Source organism: Schistocerca gregaria, chromosome 6, assembly GCF_023897955.1.
Source record: "Schistocerca gregaria isolate iqSchGreg1 chromosome 6, iqSchGreg1.2, whole genome shotgun sequence".
NCBI classification, from domain to species: domain Eukaryota; kingdom Metazoa; phylum Arthropoda; class Insecta; order Orthoptera; family Acrididae; genus Schistocerca; species Schistocerca gregaria.
The window spans coordinates 422,245,453-422,259,451 of record NC_064925.1 but is presented as its reverse complement, the minus strand read 5'-3'; the positions used below and the strand labels follow the sequence as shown (position 1 = coordinate 422,259,451).

The 13,999-nt window shown below is 42.2% G+C and overlaps 1 non-coding gene across 1 annotated transcript; it reads left to right on the top strand.

Annotated features, from left to right (window-relative positions):
• The first annotated feature begins 13,231 nt into the window (after window positions 1-13,231).
• On the top strand, window positions 13,232-13,305 carry Trnaa-cgc (transfer RNA alanine (anticodon CGC)). Its single transcript has one exon. It is a non-coding gene; the product is annotated as a tRNA-Ala (tRNA).
• Window positions 13,306-13,999: the final 694 nt, after the last annotated feature.

Sequence of the window (13,999 nt, the reverse complement as noted above, 5' to 3'; positions counted from 1 at the left end):
TGTTTGTTGGCAGTCATTACAAGAGTTTTAATAGGAGACACTGCTTCGTCACTAGTATTGCTGTAGTATTTTTGCAATCTAGTAATTGTACATTTCTTCATTTCTGTGCATTTTTTTCTATTTCTAAAAAAATGGAAACTAATGAGCAAGATCAGAAAGCTGTAATCCCTGTAAACCACACTGACGTAATGTTAAAGATACTCCAGCCTTTAACAGCTGCCATAGAAGCTTAGGTGTTACTAAAAATGATTATTAACTTACAGAAATTTCTCATGCACAGGAACATATTTTTGGGTTTAGAAGAAAAGTAGTCTGAAGTGTAGTACAATACACAACTGTCCATTAAAATTGCTACACCACGAAGATGACGTGCTACAGACGCGATATTTAACCAACATGAAGAAGATGCTGTAATATGCAAATGATTAGCTTTTCAGAGCATTCACACAAGGTTGGCGCCGTTGGCGACTCCTACAACGTGCTGACATGGGGAAAGTTTCCAATCGATTTCTCATACACAAACAGCAGTTGACCAGCGTTGCCTCGTGAAACGTTGTTGTGATGCCTCGTGTAAGGAGGAGAAATGCGTACCATCACGTTTCTGACTTTGATAAAGGTCGAATTGTAGCCTATCGCGATTGCGGTTTCTCGTATCGCAACATTGCTGCTCGCATTTCGTGATCCAATTACCGTTAGTAGAATATGGAATCGGTTGGTTCAGGAGGGTAATACGGAACGCCGTGCTGGACCCCAACGCCCTCGTATCACTAGCAGTCGAGATGACAGGCATCTTATCCGCATGCCTGTAAAGGATCGTGCAGCCACGTCTCGATACCTGAGCCAACGCATGGGGACGTTTGGAAGACAGTAACCATCTGCACCAACAGTTCGAAGACGTTAGCAGCAACATGGACTATCAGCTCGGAGACCTTGGCTGTGGTTACCCTTGATGATGCATCACAGACAGGAGCGCCTGCAATGGTGTACTCAACGATGAACCTGGGTGCACGAACGGCAAAAGTCATTTTTTTGGATGAATCCAGGTTCTGTTTACAGCATCATGATGGTCGCATCCACGGCTGGCGACATCGTGGTGAACGCACATTGGAAGCGTGTATTTGTCATCGCCATACTGGGTTATCTCCCGGCTTGATGGTATGGGGTGCCATTGGTTACACCTCCCAGTCACCTCTTGTTCGCATTGACGGCACTTTCAACAGTGGACGTTACATTTCAGATGTTTTGCGACTAGTGGCTCTACCCTGCATTTCAGCAGGATAATGCACGACCGCCTGTTACAGGTCCTGTACGAGCCTTTCTGGATGCTGAAAATGTTCGAATGCTGCCCTGGCCAGCACATTCTCCACATCTCTCACCAAATGAAAACGTCTGGTGAATGGTGGCCGAGCAACTGGTTCGTCACAATACGCCAGTCACAACTCTTGATGAACTGTGGTATCGTGTTGAAGCTGCATGGGCAGCTGTACCTGTACACGCCATCCAAGCTCTGTTTGACTCAATGCCCAGGCGTATCAAGGCCGTTATTACGGCCAGAGGTGGTTGTTCTGGGTACTGATTTTTCAGGATCTGTGCATACAAATGGCGTGAAAATATAATCACATGTCAGTTCTAGTATAATATATTGTCCGATGAATACCCGTTTATCATTTTCATTTCTTCTTGGTGTATCAATTTTAATGGCCAGTGGTGTATGTTGGCTTTTTTCCTCTCAGGTTTTCCCCACCGCTTTTACCTCCAACAATTCCTTCTAGGATCACTGAGGTTAATCCCTGATGCCTAAACGTGGGCCCTATCATCCTGTCTTTTCTTTTTGTCAGTATTTTCCATATGTTCCTTTCTTCGTCGATGCTGTGGAGAACCTCCCCATCCATGTCTTACCAATATATCTGATTTGCTATATCCTTTTTTAGTACCCCGTAATAGTCCAACTTCTGGTGCAATGTTTTGTTATCAACAAACGTCTCAGTCAAATCAAAAAATATGCCTAGCGTTCGAACCTTTTTGTTTAACCCATCTAGTACCTCACAGAGAAAGGAAAATATAGTATTTTCAGTTGTTAAATAACTCCTAATGTCGAACTGTACATTTCCCTTGTGATATAAAATTATCATTTATTCCTACATACGCAACCTTTCAATAACTTGAACAAACACTGATGACATAGAAATAGGTCTAAATTCTCTGCATTATCCCTTCCTCTCTTTCTATAAAGTGGTTTTACTACTGAGTACTTAATCGTTCGGGAAACTAACCATTCCTACATGAAAAACTACAAATTCGGCTAAAGACAGAGCTAATATGTGCAGCATGGTACTTTAATATTCTGCTAGGCACTCTATCAGATCCATGAGAGTCCTTAGTCTCCAGTGATTTAATTGTTGACTCAATCTCGCCCTCATCTGTATCAGGGAGGAGTATTTCAGAAATCAATATCCGAAAGGCATTTTCCAAGAGAGTTATATGATTCCCTGCAGCAACTAAATTTTTATTTAATTAAAAAGCAATACTCTGAACATGATTATTAAATATTGTACATGTATTTGATATATCAGTAACAGAAATGTGTTTACTACGAACTGATTTTATATCGTCGACCTTGTGCTGCTGACCGGACACTTCCTTCAGAACTGACCACATGGTTTTAATTTTATCCTGTGGATTACCTACTTTATTTGCTTACAATGTACTCTTGGCCTTCCTAATAAATTTTTTAAGCACCTTACGGCACTGAAACTTCCTGGCAGAGTAAAACTGTGTACCCGATCGAGACTCGAACACCCGAGTTCGAGTCTCGGTCCCGCACACAGTTTCAATCTGCAAGGAAGTTTCATATCAGCGCACACTCCGCTGCAGGGTGAAAATCTCATTCTGGAGACCTTACAGTACGGTTTGTAATCTGCTACTGTAGTTTTATTGTGACTATTCCTAACATTTTGATATAATTCCTGCTTTGTTTTACACGATATCCTTAGCTAACCAGTCAGCCTCCCCGGCTGCATTTCATTGCTTGTACCGCGTTTAGAACGTTCTAACGGAAAGCAACTCTCAAAGTGCATGAGAAGTGTGTTTATAAAAACATTATATTTGTCATCTATGTTATTGGCACTATAAAAATCAAGCCACTCTTGTTCCTTGACAAGGTTTAAAAAACTTTATATTGACGTTGGATTATTTTCCTACATAGTTTGTAATTATGTGTGACATTTGTATGAGTACAAAAGCCTTTTAGTGTTAAAATTTGTGCATCATGGCCTGAAATGCCATTTACCCTTTTACTAACAGAATGCCCATCTAGTAATGACGAATGAATAAAAATATTGTCTATGGCTGTGCTACTGTTCCCCTGCACCCTAGTTGGAAAAAAGCAGAGTCTGTATCAGATCATATGAATTCCCCTGCACCCTAGTTGAACAAAACACTGTCTGCATCAGATCATATGAATTTAGGAGATCTAACAACACCTTTTTCTCTTTACCATCATATAGAAAATTGTTACTGAAGTGACCACAAATAACTAATTTCTGGTACTTCATATAAAGTGAATCAAGAACCCTTTCTAACTTGAGCAGAAATTCTCTGAAGTCAGAGTTATGAAACCTATAAACCACAACAATTAGAAGTTCAGTTTCACTAAATTCAACTGCTTCAGCACAACATTCAAATATCTTCTCCACCTCAGCAGGTAGGGTCGTCTCACTGCTACCCCTTTCCGTGCATTTACTGGATCGTTAGCTCCAGTATCAGCACCTGCGACTTAAAACACATGCCGACAGTGGTGTACTAACCTCTTAACGACTGCTCTTAGTCACGAACACTTTTTTCCTGATATATGTATTTAAGAACGTGATACCTCTCGTTCAGGTAATTAATAGTCGTTTGGTTGCCATTTCCTCAGATTGTTTTCGGACTGCGATCAAACATAGTCTCTCCCTTCTGCGCTATTTTATCTCAACTCTACTAGAGATTTTTTTAAATTCTGTTAGAAGCCCCCCTATATCTTTCTGAACGGCTTCAGTTTCTACTTCTGTCGAAGCTTCAGACAAGACGACGTCCTCACAGCGTCCTACAACACATTCTTTCCACCTATGTACTCTTCCCTCTGCGTTTCACAGTGGCATTCCCATTGCACTCTTATTGACACCCTTGCCGCTTGCCTTAGCGGTATGCTGAGTCGCTCCTCCCGTCTATCATTTCTTTTCGATTTCTTCGCATCTCCCTGCAGTCTTTTTGCCTTGCATGCCCTGCACTTCCTACTTCTTTCATGCCTGTCTTTTCCGGAACATTTCTCTACTTTCTTCTTTATCGATCAATAGAAGAATGTCTTTTGTTGCTGAAGTTTACTTCTGAGTTACTTTCCTTGTACCTGTCCAATATCTATGACTGAAATTTTTGGAGGTATCTACTCCTCTTCGACTGAAATGCCTGCTGCGGTATTCCTTATCGCAGTATCCACATTCTTAGTGAGTTTCAAACGCGTCTTATCATTCCTCAGTATTCCAGTATTCGATTTCCTACCGCAATGATTCTTCCGCATGATTCTCTTAAACTTAAGTCTGCTTTGAACCGATACAAAATAATTATCTAAGCCTATATTTGATCATGGGTACTGCTCACAATCCCATATCTGATTTCGGTATTTCCTTCCGATCATGATATAATCCAGCTGGAATACTCCAGTTTCTCCGAGCCTTTTCCAAGTATACTTCCTCTTCGTATGATTCTTGGACATAGTATTTGCTGTTACTATGTGAATTGTATTTCAGAACTGAATTACTCTCCTCTTTCATCCCTACTGTCTAGCCCGTATTCTCTGGTAATGCTTTCTTTTGTTCCTTCCCTACAACTGCGTTCAAAACCACCATGATCAATACGTTATCATCTCTCTTTACATCTGAATTACCTATTCAGTATCCTCATATTCGTTCCCTATCTCTTCGCCTTCTGCCTGCGGCGCCTGCATGTAACCTGAACAATCGTTGTCGCTAACGGTTTGTTACGAAATTGATAGGAATTACCCTATCACTGAATTGTTCACAGTAGCTCACCCTCTGCCATACTTTCGTATTCACAGCAAATCCGACACCTACAATATTATTTTCTGCTGTTACTGATATCACCCTATATTAGGCTGAACTGAAATACCGGTGTTCTTTCCACTTCTCTTCACTCGCCCTCCTTTGTCTGGTTTTCTAGCTTTCCTATTACGTTGAAACTTCTGATGTTCCATGTCCAGTTCCTGGAATATTGTCGCTTCATTGATTGTTCAATGTTTTTCTCATGGTTACCTCCGACTAGGCACTTTCTTTTCGGACATACGAATAGGGTACTAAAGCAGGATCATTGGAGAGGTCACTGTCATACCTTTTCAAGCACAAGTCACCCGTCTTCTGGTCGAGTTTTTAATATAGTGGTTTCCACTGCTTTTTGCATTCACTTGCCATTATTCATTGCTGATTCGTCAGCCTTTTAGTGCCAGTTTCCCACCCAAATGGTGTACTGTTGGAAAAGCGAGGTTTACTTGTTATGCAGTAATTCTACGGTGACCACTCAAGACGCATTTCATTCACTATTTTAGTTGTGGTTGATTTTGAAGCAAGCGCCCAGGCCGCTTTCATTACAAGTGCAGACACTATCCCTAGACCACCGGCACATGTTCGTTACTTTCTCTAATCTTGAAACTCATGCTGATCTTCTCCAAAAGTCCATCTATAACACTTGCAGCTTATTAATAAGTCCCTGATTAGTTGTTCAAGTCACTGCTCCGTCTATAGTATTCAATATGAATCATCTGTTCATCACATTCCCTCTTCATAAGACTGAGTTGAGCATCTCAATGACGGTCATGCCATTTGTAATGCTTCTATTAATTAACACCTGGAGTTCCTTCTTTCTGTTTAACACCTTCCAGTCAGCAAAAATTAAATACCTTTGTTTTCGATTTGAGAATTATTCTTGGAACTCCAGTTTTGTATTGTGTTACTAATTGATTATGTATGTGGTATACTTCTTGCCTCTCTTGTTGAAACTGTAACTTTTATTTAAGCTGGCTGACTAAACAAAGCTGCTAGTAGTTCTCGCAAAGTACAGTGTTCCTTTGCATGTATAAAATAATTGCTGATGCCACTGTTACATCTCTCTTGCGAGAGATGTTACGCTAATTACAGTGGAGAAAATGTCAGTGAGTTTGTTTTACGGTGACTTACTCCACAACAAGTAGTGATGATGTAGATATCTTCCACCTATCACTTTTTATTTTACTCTCCTATTTTATTTATTATTTATGCATTTATTTTACCTGGCAAGATTAGTGCCTTCAGGCCCTCTCTTACACATAACCAGGCATATTCAGGTTGAACGAGTTACAGTTTCTACTTAACATTAAGGACATATAGCCTATTATGCAGTATTGATGTTAAAGAAAAAAATAGATATTATAACAGTAGTACAATGATAATTATAACAATAAAAAATAATTATAACAATCAATAATAATAATAATAATAATAGTAATAATAATAATAATAGTAATAATAATAATAATAATAATAATAACAATAGTAATAATAACAATAATAATGACTATGTATATGAAAGTAAACATACTTTTCTTTTCTGAATGTCAGTCCCATTGTTAGTTGGGAATTTTCTCGTTATGTTCTTGCAGCTTGTGAGTTATTCTCATCGAGCAGAGACATAAGACGATAGAATGGGGTGAAAGAGATATATAAGAGGTAGATAGGTTAGAGGAAGAGAAATAGAACGGTAAAATTCGAAGCTGTGATGGAGAGGAGAAAGAAAGAGATGGGAGGGGCACAAGAATGGTGGTTATACCGTCCCTAATATGTAGGCTTTGAGTTCCCTCTTGAATGTTGAGTAGTTCTGGATAAGACGCAGATCACAGGGGAGCGCGTTCCATAGTCGTATGGCTGAGATGGAGAATGACACGGAGAAAGATTTTGTGTTCTGTAAAGGTACAGCCAAGATGATAGACGTATCCGATCTGGTGTTGCGATTGTGGATTGATGATAGGTGTTTAATGTGAGAAGATAAGTATTGGGGGCACCAGTGGCTAAGAAATCGATGAAGTAAGCACATCGTGCGGAGATCGCGTGCCGTATGTGGGCGTATCCAACCTAGCTGGGAGTATGAAGGACTGATATGATCATACAACCGAATATTGCACACGTATCTAACGCAAGCATTCATTACTAGCTCGAGGCATCTAGAATTTTCACTATTTGTGCCGTGTTGAACTACATCGCAGTAGTAAAGATTAGGCAAGACTAGTGTTTGGACTAATTTTTGTTTAACATGGGTTGGAAATATTTTTCTAAACTTTTGAATTGCATGTAGGGAGGAGAGCGATTTCCGGCAAGCTGTGACTGTTTGTTCTTCCCAGTTTAGGTGTTCATCCAAAATTATTCCAAGGTCTTTTACTGTTTTTTGGTATGGTAGTTGGGTACCATTGAGGAGTATTTTAGGGACTGTTTCGCGAAAGTACCGGCTGATTAACTTTGGATGAGATATAAGTATGACCTGGGATTTCTTGGGGTTTAGTTTCAGACCTAGGTTCTGTGCCCATCGAGAAACAGAACAAAGATCTGCGTTCATACTCGCTACTGCGCCAGCAATGTTTTTGGGGCTTGCACTTATGTACAATTGGATGTCGTCGGCATAAAGATGGTAGTTGCAGGAGTGAATCACTGAAGAAATATCATTAATGTACAGTGAGAAGAGTAGTGGACCAAGGACGGAGCCTTGGGGAACTCCAGAGCGCACGCTTTTCCATGATGACTTTTCCGACCCACAAATGACTTGTTGACTTCTGTTTTTGAGGTAGCTGTCGAACCATTGTACTGCGCTGTTTGAGAAATTCAGCTGTTTCATTTTAATTAGTAATATATCGAAGTCAACTGTGTCAAAAGCCTTGCTAAAGTCAAGCAGTGTTAGGATAGTAGCTTCACGTCTGTCCATAGCATGTTTAATGTCATCAGTTACTTTGATTAATGCGGTTGCTGTACTATGGTGCTTTCGAAAGCCTAACTGTTATTCGTCATAGATGTTATGAGTTTTGAGGTAATCCGTCAGTTGTTCATGGACGATGTGCTCTAGGGCTTTAGAAATTGCAGGTAGTATGCTGATCGGCCTGTAGTCACCTGGCGACTTAGGGTTGTCAGTCTTGGGTATAGGCTTAATTAAACTTTGCTTCCACTCAGTAGGATATGTACTACTGACAAGAGACAGGTTGAAGATGTCTGTGATAACTGGAATAATAGTGTCTACGACGTTCTTAATCATGCCAATGCTCACTCCATCATTTCCTACTGCCTCGGAAGAGATTCTCATAATTGCCTTGTGTACTGTGCCGGTAGTGACATGTTTTAGGAAAAACTTGTCTCTCGAGAGATTGATATCTTGGGGCTGGTAATTTGTCGCTGCGTGGCAGTTTGCAGCTGTTGAGAAGAAATCGTTTAATTCTTCTGTAGACGCTTGATAAACAGCGTCAGATCTTCGCTTCCCTATACCGAAACTGCGCAGCTTTTTCCACAGTGAAGCAGGTTTTGATATGCCGCATACGACAGAGCGGGCATGTCTGATTTTGGCATTCCTCACGCTTTGCTTGGTTCTGTTTCGGAGTTTCCTATAAGCTTCGTACGCCTCGGGAGTTGGGTTACGCTTGAAGGCCCTATGTGCAGCATCACGTTTATTCATTAACTGACGTAATGCAGTGGTGAGCCACAGAGCGGGAGCTCTCTTTACCTTAACAGTGCGTTGAGGAGCATGTTTATCATACAGTGCAATAATTTTGCGACATAATTGCCGAATTTTTTCGTCTAAAGTCGGTTCATCGGTATCATGCCAAGGGATGTCTGAGCAATCCTTTTGAAGAGCGTCATGGTTAACATTTTTTAAGTTTCTGTAGGTTACCAGGTGAGATTTTTCTTTGGTAGTATGCATTGAGTCCCGGAGCGGATGTCTGATTGGCGCGGATTATTTTATCTGGTCGCTTTGTTGCTATTATATCTATGATTGTGTGGCTGTGTGGCGTGTGATGAGTTGGGTCCAGCAGTGTTAAACTCATATCACTGGAGTGGAACAGTCGCCTTAGTTTTTCGGCAGAGGGAGATTTTAACTGTAAGTCGATGTTTGTGTCGCCCATAGTGATTATGTGTTCATACTGTGTCACGAGTGAGGACAGGGCAGACTGAAAGAAGGACATGGCACCGACGTTTGGAGGTTTATAGATTACTGCAATTAGCAGTTTCTGATTTGATGTATTTATTTCGAAAAACAAGAACTCTGCTTCTCCTTTGCCCTTTGCATCCGATGTGCATAGCACAGTAGGTGTCAGATCAGAGCGAACATAGGCGCCCACACCACCCCCGCGTCGTGTTTCACGATCTGCCCTTAGGAGAGAGTAACCAGCGAGTCGGATAGCGTCGGAAGAAATGTTTGGTTTCAACCAAGTTTCAGAGACGAGGATAATGTGGAACAGCGATTGGCAGAACAGGTCACAGAACTCGTCGAAGTGAGCCGTTAGCGACTGCGCGTTCGCGTGGGCCACAAAGAGCCCGCCGCCGGAACCGGTCCGTCCCATTGTGGCAGCCTGTAGGACCGAGCGCGCTCCGTTTACCTGCTGGCCGGAAGAGGGACAAAAGCTGGATTTCGCGGGGCAAGACATATTTACAGGTGTGTCCAAGGTCGTGACTGACTCAAGCGTCTGTGGACTAAAGGTGAAAAACACGCTGGAAGTATCGAAGAAGGGAGTGAAAAGAAAGATGGAAAGTGGCAGTAGTAGTTACGAAAAAGATAGTAGTAGTAGTAGTAGTGGTAGTGGCGAAGATGGAAATAACAGATATAGAAAGGCGGTTGTAAGGAGATTCCTGTTAATGGAGGATGTTAATTCCCATTTGACTGACAATATGAATATACATGAGCACTTATAATAGACAAATAAAGAAACAATATTTTTGTGAAACAATTGACTGATTTTAAATAGAGTACTTATGGTACTTATAGAAATAACGGAGCAGTATTTAAGCTAAAAAAATGAAAAGAAAGAATAAAGAATTAACTTATATTAGACAGATTACAATATGAGACTTTGTGTCTCGCGAGATTTCGCTCAGTCTTTCAGTTCGAACATGTTTGTCACCGTTTTCCTCCCTCCTTCCGTCTTGATTACGATCCTGCCATCCTGGGTCCATACATTTTGAAGGCCAAACTGTGTGATCGCAGCGTTCAAAACTTTTAGTCTTTCGCGCGTCAGATCTTAGGGTAACCCCACTCTTGGCGAGTTTTCTTTTCTGAGCAAACACTTCAGCTCTTTTCCGGTAAGACACAAATTTAATTATTATGGGCCTGGGTTTCATGGCACCTGGTATCCTGCGCCCAACACGGTGGCTTCTGTCAATATCGGCCACGTCGATCTGCACGTCAAGTTTCTCACGCACGAGGCTAATGGCCAGGTCGTCGGTGTTTTCGCGATCGTTTTCAGCTACCCCGAACAAGCGCAAGCTGTTCCTTCTCTGATACTGCTTAATTTCATCGGTGGCAGCAGTCAGTTTAGCCTCTAGGTCGGCGGCTTTTTTCTCTTGTGCGGCCAGGGACTTTCTAAGAGACTGGATTTCGGTGCTGTTGCGCCCGACAGACTCTTGTAGTTTGTCCATGACAGCGGCCGTCACGGAGTCCGTGATGGGTTGCACGATTACGTGTAGCGTGTCTTTGCTGTGCAGCGCCGCACTCACCTGGGACCGGACGAGCTCCCCGATGTCGGGAAGCGGGGCCTTACCTGCCGCCGGAGACCGGGCGCCCGCGCTGCCTGCGCCCCTGTAGCCTCGCCTGCTGCCGCTTACTCGTGCCCTTCCCATTTTTCACTCACTTATCACTTGTGGTAATCAACGGAGAACAATACACCACGGCAAGTAACACTTGGTTAGTCGGATGCACACGTTGAGGACTGCCGCACTTCTCTGTAACACCTTCAATGAGCGGAAAAACTCGCGAGCCGAAGAAACGCGCGTCACTCAGAGCCCATGACCAAAGAACAATAACTATATAAATTTTAAATAATTTTGATGATATGCAACTGACTTCAAACAAGTACCCGCTTGTTGCAAATTTCTGTGAAGGTCTATTAGCAGTTCAGAGCTGGCATGTGTTTCAGTAGTGCGCACTGTCAATATCCAATCGGATCACCTCAGTCGTTGCTTACGTCTATTGGAAGGACGGCCATCGAGTGCTCTGATGGGCAGTTATGTGGGACATGATGACTGTAAGCCCCTGCCGAAATCGGGCACAAGTCTGGGAACCATGGCGTTCCAACTGCAAGACTGTGTTGGTCTGCCTCTCATGTTTGTTACTTGTAGATACACTGGCAGACTGGGGCGGCAGAAGCATATGGTCATGTTTGGTGAGCATCTAATTCCGTGCTGTAGGGTGCTCGTACTCTGTGCTGCAGTTGACCCACTTGGTACGACCTGTTTACAGGGAGGTACATTAGTAAATTTGCTCTTACCTACGCTTAAGGGCGTCGTTCGTCTTAGCGCCTGATGCGTTGTGGTTAATTTACGATCAGTGCGACTTGTGCCTTTAACTCACGCTTAGTGTGCTGATACGATAGATTTTCTTGTCTTAGCTGTTCATCCTTGGGCGTCCTGCTTCCAGTTGTAATTACATAGCTTATTATTTATTTGTCCCAGATCGCAAGTGTTTTGCTGTACTAAGAAGTTTTATCTCTTTCTGCTATAAATATTCCTGTCGATTGAGGTTCGAGCCCGTTGTTGTTTTTTGGGGTATTACTTTGGCTGACTTGTATACACTGGGTTAAAAATTATCTGTTAGTGGTAGCCAGCTGTACATTCTTTTTTAAATTTATTGTTACATTTTTATCGTTGACTATTTCTTTAATATTGTCCTTCTTTCATTGGAATTGTGTGGGCATGATGGTGTAGGTTGATCATTAGTGATCATTACTTATTGAGATCAGATGCGCATTATTCCTTGAATGTTACTTGTACGTATCTTTGTCATTGCCCTCTATTCATATAGTGCTTTGTAACTATGACTCACTGTCTGGTCTGAGCAAATGACCAAACTTTCATTCTATTACTTTTCTTGGTAAAATGAAAACGCTTTTCTCTTTGCTTTAGTTCATATGTGCTTAGCCATACAGGTGTAAAGAAGAGAGCTTAATATCAACTGCTGTTAAATTGTAGAGTTACACATTGTAAAATTGTATTATATGACTGATAGTATGTGTCGAAGCTGTGACACTTCTTAAAGTACATCTATGCCATTTAGACTGCGTAACTGTATTCACCGTTTGTGTGTGAATAATAAATGTCTTCTTTGGTAAGATGTTAGTATTGTTACCCAGCACATTACTGCTCCCAGCTTGTCGCTAGCTACACTGTTTCAGAGTAATCTTTATACACACAGACGGAAAAAAAAACGCAAAACCAAAAAATAATTAATGTAGAGTAATGAAATTTCGGGAAAAATACATTTGTCTAGGTAACCTATGTAAGAGATTTACATTGCACGACCACAGATTAATGGAAGCGCGAGATAATCCATTACAAATGCGAGATGGTGGTATATTAATAACTGGTGCTACCGCCATAATATTGGGCGCAAGCATGCAAACGTGTATTAATTGTGTTGCACAGGAACCGGATATCACTTTGTGAGATGAAGTTCCACACCTGCTGCACATGGCCGGTCAATATATGAAGGGTTAATGCTGTTTGAGGATGACGCTGGAGTTTTCATCCGATGATGTCCTAGTTGTGCTCGATTGAAGACAGATCTGGTGATGGAGAAGGCTAAGATGTGTCTACACTCAGTAGAGTAGGTAGGGTTACATCAGCTTTACGTGAGCGAGCGTTATCCTGTTGAAAAACATCCCTTGGAATGCAGTTCTTGAATGGCAGCACAAAATTCGAATCATTAGATTGACGTACAAAGTGGCAGTCAGGGTGAGTTTGATAACCACGTGAGTACTCCTGCTACGATACGAAATCGCACCCCAGAGCATTACTCTATGTATGAAGATGGTATATGTTCTTTCGGTAAGGTTGTCTGCCGCGAGTAATGAGTGTAATGGGCACGGGCACTACGAATGTAGTGTGTGGACATGAAGTTGCGAATGTGGGTCTCACAGCGAGCGTGCAAGGCATAAATCCTTGCAGTCGCGCTATCCTCTGTGCCCTCGGTGGCTCAGATGGGTAGAGCGCCTGCCACGCAAGCAGGAGGTCCCGGGTTCGAGTCCCGGTTGGGGGCACACATTTTCAACTGTCCCCGTTGATGTATATCAACGCCTGTCGGCAGCGTAGGGTCTTGATGTAATTGTCATTACTCTATGTGTTCCCCGTGTGTCTAGCACGTAGTCACAAACCTCCACCCTTGACGCCAGTGTGCTCGTGAACGGTGTTGGTTTGGGGTTAGCGGAATGCACACTAGATGCGTCCATCTCGGAGCGCTCCTTAAAGTGACCGGCTGGTAACAATTCACTGCGTCACTGCGGTGCCAACAAGTGCTCAAATTGCTGTTGCATATACAGCACGACATGACAGAGCCATACACCGAACACGATGGTTTCTCACACTCGGTACTGCCACGTGGTCATCCGATGCCCGGTCTTCTTGTGACAGTACACTTTCGTGACCACCGCTGCCAGTAGCCATGTAAAGTGCCTACATTAATACCGAGGCTTTCTGCAGTATTTGAGAAGGAACACCCAGCCTTTCATAGCCCTATTACACGACCTCGTTCAAACTCACAGAGGTGTTGATAACGGCGCCTTAAAGGCATTCTTGGCTGACATCAACTTATGACATCAAGCTTTTCGTATATCAGTGGATGATCTGTATTGTTCTGCAGTTTAGTAATATTATGTGCTACTCTTTCTATATCAATGAAATATTGACCTCTTTGTATATGTTTTTAAATTTCGTAATGTGAAAATGTATATAAA